This window comes from Schistocerca nitens, chromosome 6, assembly GCF_023898315.1.
Source record: "Schistocerca nitens isolate TAMUIC-IGC-003100 chromosome 6, iqSchNite1.1, whole genome shotgun sequence".
NCBI lineage: Eukaryota > Metazoa > Arthropoda > Insecta > Orthoptera > Acrididae > Schistocerca > Schistocerca nitens.
In genome coordinates, this window is record NC_064619.1 from 101,371,999 (window position 1) to 101,378,292 (window position 6,294).

The following is a 6,294-nucleotide window of genomic DNA, read 5'->3' on the forward strand; positions in this document are numbered from 1 at the left end:
TGCACAGTATTTTCGGTCTGTGTGTAAACAGACCGTTCATACCAAGGCTCGGCAGTTCCGTCTACTCCTCTAGTAGTGAATTAATATGGAGGGTGATACAGCTGCACTTACCCATGGGTGTTATGCAGTCCACATTTTGAAATACCACGTACATTTTCATATTCTCACTCTAGTTAGATGCAAACTGTTAATCGTACACAAATTATTACTTTTGTAGGTAATTTTGTGTTGTTCAGTTTTGTGTTGGGGTAGGTTTTCCATACAGCTGTAGTTTCGGAATGTATGTTTTATTAATGTTGTGGTTTTACAGAGTATTTTAAATCCAACGTGCCGACTTCTAGTACAGCTGACGATACCAACATGGTCATACATGATATAGCACCGATTACTGTAGTAAAGGGGATTTTGTAATGATTTAAACCTAAGTACGTTGATATTCTATGATTTGCAAATCTTTGGTGCAATAATGTATCCTTTTATGTTTTTTCTGTATCGTAGCATTTTAGCTCCCATGTTTTTCGGCCTCTAAATTGGCAACACACAATTTGCAAAGCCGGTAATCTATATGAATAAATGATTTTAGCGATATTTACCATTGAAAATTTGTTCACTGTTCATAATACTATAGGCCGCCTGAGCAGTGACGATACCACAAGCGTATAAATGTTATTATGTACCCATTTAGAATTTTACCATCACCAAAAGCCATATAAAAAGTTTTAAAATAACGTTCATTACGTCGCACATGGAGACAGCTACTAGGATAGAAGTTTTCTACATTAATTTTAATTCAGTAAATTCAGAAGTCAACTGTAGTTAGTTGTGAGCTCTTCCAGGATGGATTACCATTTCTGATTGTTTTTGTAAGGGTAATGGAATTATTCATATTAATACCTGCATTAATTGCTAGTTTAACAATTTTTTTCATTTTTATGAATCTGTGTGAGGTGCTAGTGTTCGACGGAGGTTCGCAACTCTTATTCTATGTGCATCTTGACGACGTGTTAGAATAAGCGGAGGTTGCACAAATATTTCCTGTGTTACGAACTTGTACCAGATGACTGTAAATATGTATTATCGAAACAAGGTAATTAAAATTGGTAGTTGAGTTTAGGGAGAAACCTATTTGCAGGAATTGTATTTTTTGCCGTCTGATCTCGTCTCGCTCTCTTAATCTACATCAAACTTTGGTTACTCTTCATGTTCATCTGAAGTAGTTCATTCTGATCTTCCAGCTGTCGATCTTTGTGAGAGATCAAAAGGCGTCATCTCCATCCTAGAAGAACGAAAAGGAACTAGCACTAATCCAACCAGGAAAGAACTGGAACTCAACTAAAGGCACCCCAGATAAAGTGTTTTGTCACCGAATCGTGATTAATATCGTGTAACACTGCCTATAGCCGTTACAATCGCCTCACTTCAGGGAGGAGAAGTGTTCGTACTTTTCTGTAGGTGGCAAAACGGGCATGCAGTGTAGAATTTCCTTAACCCTTCAAAACTAACTGTGGGCAGGACACCTGCATAAATCTGAATGGATAATGCAAAAGTTACTGCCATAGGCATAGCTCTTACACTAGGGAAATTGCGAAGCAAATGTTCACTCTGTCCAGTACCATCTGATTGGAGTAATACATTGGCTGTGATGTTCACCTGATTGCTAGTATTTCATTCGATACAGATTACAAGTCTACAACTTAAAGTAAGAGACTTAGTCAAACAAAAACAATTATTAAATTAAAGACTCCCATTTATTGACAAACCACACTGTGGTATCAACATACAACATGAATAATCTTCTCAGTTAAACGTCTTCTTGCTTTCTTAGGAATTTACTATGATGATAATTGACAGGTATATAATCCTGCAATTTTCGATGAGAAGTTAGTTAGTAGAACCCATAAGGCCACATATTCATTACCAGTGCAAAAGGTCTAGCGGTTCTAGGTGCAAAGTCCGGAACCGCGGGACTGCTACGGTCGCGTGTTCGAATGCTGCCTCGGACATGGATGTGTGTGATGTCCTTAGGTTAGTTAGGTTTAAGTGGTTCTAAGTTATAGGGGACTGATGACCATAGATGTTAAGTCCCATAGTGCTCAGAGCCATTTGAAGTCTTCAGCACCTTTGTGATACTCCAGATTGTTGCAGTTTCTACCGCGTTCCAACGCCAAATCGACCAAAAAAAAAAAAAAAAAAGAAAAAGAAAAAGAAATATTAGCGCGTCTTTTCCTGACTAGAATGACAACATGAAACTCTCCCCTTTAAAAAAAAAGCGTTCATGTCAAAGCTGCAATCTGATATTATATATCTTTACGTAAACCTCAATTTCTTCCGCCAGCGTTCATAGTCTTCCCACTGTCTTAGGGAAATTCAGAGAAGACCACTGCAGTTCTAGAATTTATTCTCCGTGCCTTACACTTTCTATAAGCAGCATTGCTCATCTTCAAAAGAAGTCACAAAACAGCCTTAAGTTTTAAACATGCGTGTTGCTCAGAAATCGAATGTAAGTTTCAACATAGCAATCACAATTTCAGACAGATCGTCCCGTGGCAGCAATGTAAGCTACTGGGCCGATCACTCTGATATTGTTCTTAGCTACGCACATGTGCCAAAGGGTGGAACGTGTTTTATTTTATTTTTTTGACTTGATTATATGTGCTGTACTCAAGTCAAAAAAATAAAATATAACACGTTCCACCCTTTGGCACGTGTGCGTAGCTAAGAACAATGTCATAGTGATCGGCCCAGTGGCTTACATTGCTGCCACAGGACGATCTGTCTGATATTGTGCTGTGTAAAGGAAACAAAAGAAAAATTCGGAGTAGGTATTAAAATTCATGGAGAAGAAATAAAAACTTTGATGTTCGCCGATGACATTGTAATTCTGTCAGAGACAGCAAAGGACTTGGAAGAGCAGTTGAACGGAATGGACAGTGTCTTGAAAGGAGGATATAAGATGAACATCAACAAAAGCAAACCGAGGTTAATGGAATGTAGTCAAATTAAATCGGGTGATGCTGAGGGGATTAGATTAGGAAATGAGACACTTAATGTAGTAAAGGAGTTCTGCTATTTAGGGAGTAAAATAACTGATGATGGTCGAAGTAGAGAGGATATAAAATGTAGACTGGCAATGGCAAGGAAATCGTTTCTGAAGAAGAGAAATTTGTTAACATCGAGTATAGATTTAAGTGTCAGGAAGTCGTTTCTGAAAGTATTTGTAATCAGTGTAGCCATGTATGGAAGTGAAACATGGACGATAACCAGTTTGGACAAGAAGAGAATAGAAGCTTTCGAAATGTGGTGCTACAGAAGAATGCTGAAGATAAGGTGGGTAGATCACGTAACTAATGAGGAGGTATTAATAGGATTGGGGAGAAGAGAAGTTTGTGGCACAACTTGACTAGAAGAAGGGATCGGTTGGTAGGACATGTTTTGAGGCATCAAGGGATCACAAATTTAGCATTGGAGGGCAGCGTGGAGGGTAAAAATCGTAGAGGGAGACCAAGAGATCAATACACTAAGCAGATTCAGAAGGATGTAGGTTGCAGTAGGTACTGGGAGATGAAGAAGCTTGCACAGGATAGAGTAGCATGGAGAGCTGCATCAAACCAGTCTCACGACTGAAGACCACAACAACAACAACATATGTGCTGTAAACTCTGACCTGTACCTTCTTGCAATACAATTTAACGGTTTCTGAAAATTTTACTCTGATAAAGACTTCCTTAGAAGTGTCGAAACCTAAGTCAGTGTATCTAACAGTTATATGCAAACGGTTGGCTGTGTGATTCCTTTGTCGGGAAGTCATGAAGAATGTGCGACTCCTGTACTTCTGTACTTGGCCTCCTTACCACAACTGGCAGGACTTCAGATGTAAGTAGTCGTGTGGGAAGACAACGCTTGCCGTCCACTACGAGTTCCACACCGACCTGACTTCCAAAAATGCTACGCCTCCTAGGTGTGGTCCGTCAACTGGTCACTGACCTGGTTGGCTGAAGTGCATCCTGTTGCTCTGTCGCAAGTAAACCTCTCTGGACATTTGCACACATCCCAGACTAATTCATAATCCAACGAAATCCATCACTGGGGATACAATGAGTGACATGCAAATTACACAGGGCATCCTACTTCCAGTCACTCTGTTTTGCAATGTCAATAAAAGTATTTTTACTGGTGTTCCTGTTGTCAGCTTCAGAACGATAAATACGAGTATATTCTAATTATAGATAAAACCGGCATGTAAAGTGCTTCCAGTTGTGCAATGTCCAATTGAAGTCACTTATCGATAGTTATAAACCTGAAGAACTACCATATTGTGGAGGCCAACACATTTTCTGTGGGGCAAAAGGGAGACGAGGCAACTGCCTTGCCGCAGTGGATACACCGGTTCGCGTCAGATCACCGAAGTTAAGCGCTGTCGGGCGTGGTCGGCACTTGGATGGGAGACCATCCGGGCCGCCATGTGCTGTTGCCATTTTTCGGGATGCACTCACCCTCGTGATGGCAACTGAGTAGCTACTCGACCGAATAGTAGCGGCTCCGGTCAAAGAAAACCATCCTAACGACCGGGAGAGCGGTGTGCTGACCACATGCCCCTTCTACCCGCATCCTAAGCTGAGGATGACACGGCGGTCGGATGGTCCCGAAGGGCCACTTGTGGCCTGACGACGGAGTGCAAAAGGGAGACGAAGTGTGGCTGCCGAGTTGTTTTGAGCTGCCTGAGTGTTTGTTAAAAAAGATACGTATGTGTGTATGCAAACCTGTGAACACAGCCGGAATCACCTAAGGATATTCCACACCATTTTAATATATAAGAAAGCGCAACTCTTGTTAATCGAGAATACTGAAATAAATATCACGGTTCACGTTCACGGTGTCGTGAATGAGCAGTCCAAGGTGGTGTACAAAACAGACATCCAAATCTTCACAGAAGGCGGTTCAAATGGCTCTGAGCACTAAGCGACTTAACTGCTGAGGTCATCAGTCGCGTAAAACTTAGAACTAATGAAACCTAACTAACCTAAGGACATCACATACATCCATGCCCGAGGCAGGATTCGAACCCACGACCGTAGCAGTCGCTCGGCGCCAGACTGCAGCGCCCAGAACCGCACGGCCACTCCGGCCGGCACTTCACAGAAGCACTTCAAAGAAACACATCGGGCCAAAGCTCACCCTCCACACAATACGGGTTAAACACCACTGGGCAGCCAACACATTCAACGCCTGTGAATACAAGTAAAATCGTAGCTTAGCTGTAAGTATTTGTCTTTGTTGATGGCCTACAGCCTGTTTACATAAATGACTGTTCTTTGGTATATAAAATCTTCAAAGAACATTTCCAAAAGCACATACATTTTTGCTAATACGTACCAATGAGCTCGTTATCTGCCGGTGAACAACCTGCCCGCCTATGTACGTTCCTCTGGGCTTCCTTGTTTGATAAACTAACTATTCCTAATGTACCAATTAGAACTGCTCGTTGAATTTCACCCTGCACCTGATATTAAAGGAACAAAACTAATAATTCTTAATACCAAAGAAGAAATAGATAACAGGACAGAAGGAGTATTGACACATTAAAATGAGATGGAAGGACATTTGTCACAATTACAGAAATATATTGATGACGTGATAAGTACTCAACTTTGTTTTGAGTAATCTTAAGTAACTTCGTTGGCTATTGCAGTCTACGTCCAGTTTCATTTTCACACTATATTTAGAAAAGTATCCAAAACTTCACTTTTCATCGATTGTATACTTGGTAAGCTACAGAATAACCAAGCTGACGGTCTACGCAGTCTTCTTTCCTGCATTCTTGTCTGTGTATCAAGACAAAATGGTCCACTTTGTAACGTGACTTATTTCTCTCCTAGGCAAGTAATGGTTGGTCTCTATGCTAACTTTCGACTGTCTGTTGAGAGACGGAAGTCATTTTAATTATGACGCCACTTTTTAGCTCACTTTTTTGTGGTCTCCACTCCTAAGACTGGTTTCAAGCAGCTCTTTGTGTTATACCTGTGCAAGCCTCTTATTTCTGAATGACTAGTGCAATCTACACCCTTCTGAATCTGCTTATTGTATTCATCTCACCGTCTGACTCTCTAACTTTTAACCCTCCACACTGGCTTCCAATATCAAATTGATGGTTCCTTGATGTCTGGGAAGGCGTTCTACCAACCGATTTCTTCTTGTGGCCATGTTTTGGTATAAATTTCTTTTCTCCCTAATTACATTCAGTACCTCCTGATTAGTTACTTGATCTACCTATCTAACTTTCAGTATTTTTCTGTT

The 6,294-nt window shown here is 40.8% G+C and overlaps 1 pseudogene; it reads left to right on the forward strand.

Moving 5' to 3' along the window:
• The first annotated feature begins 4,356 nt into the window (after positions 1-4,356).
• LOC126263866 (5S ribosomal RNA) lies at positions 4,357-4,474 on the forward strand (annotated as a pseudogene).
• The last annotated feature ends 1,820 nt before the right edge of the window (positions 4,475-6,294 follow it).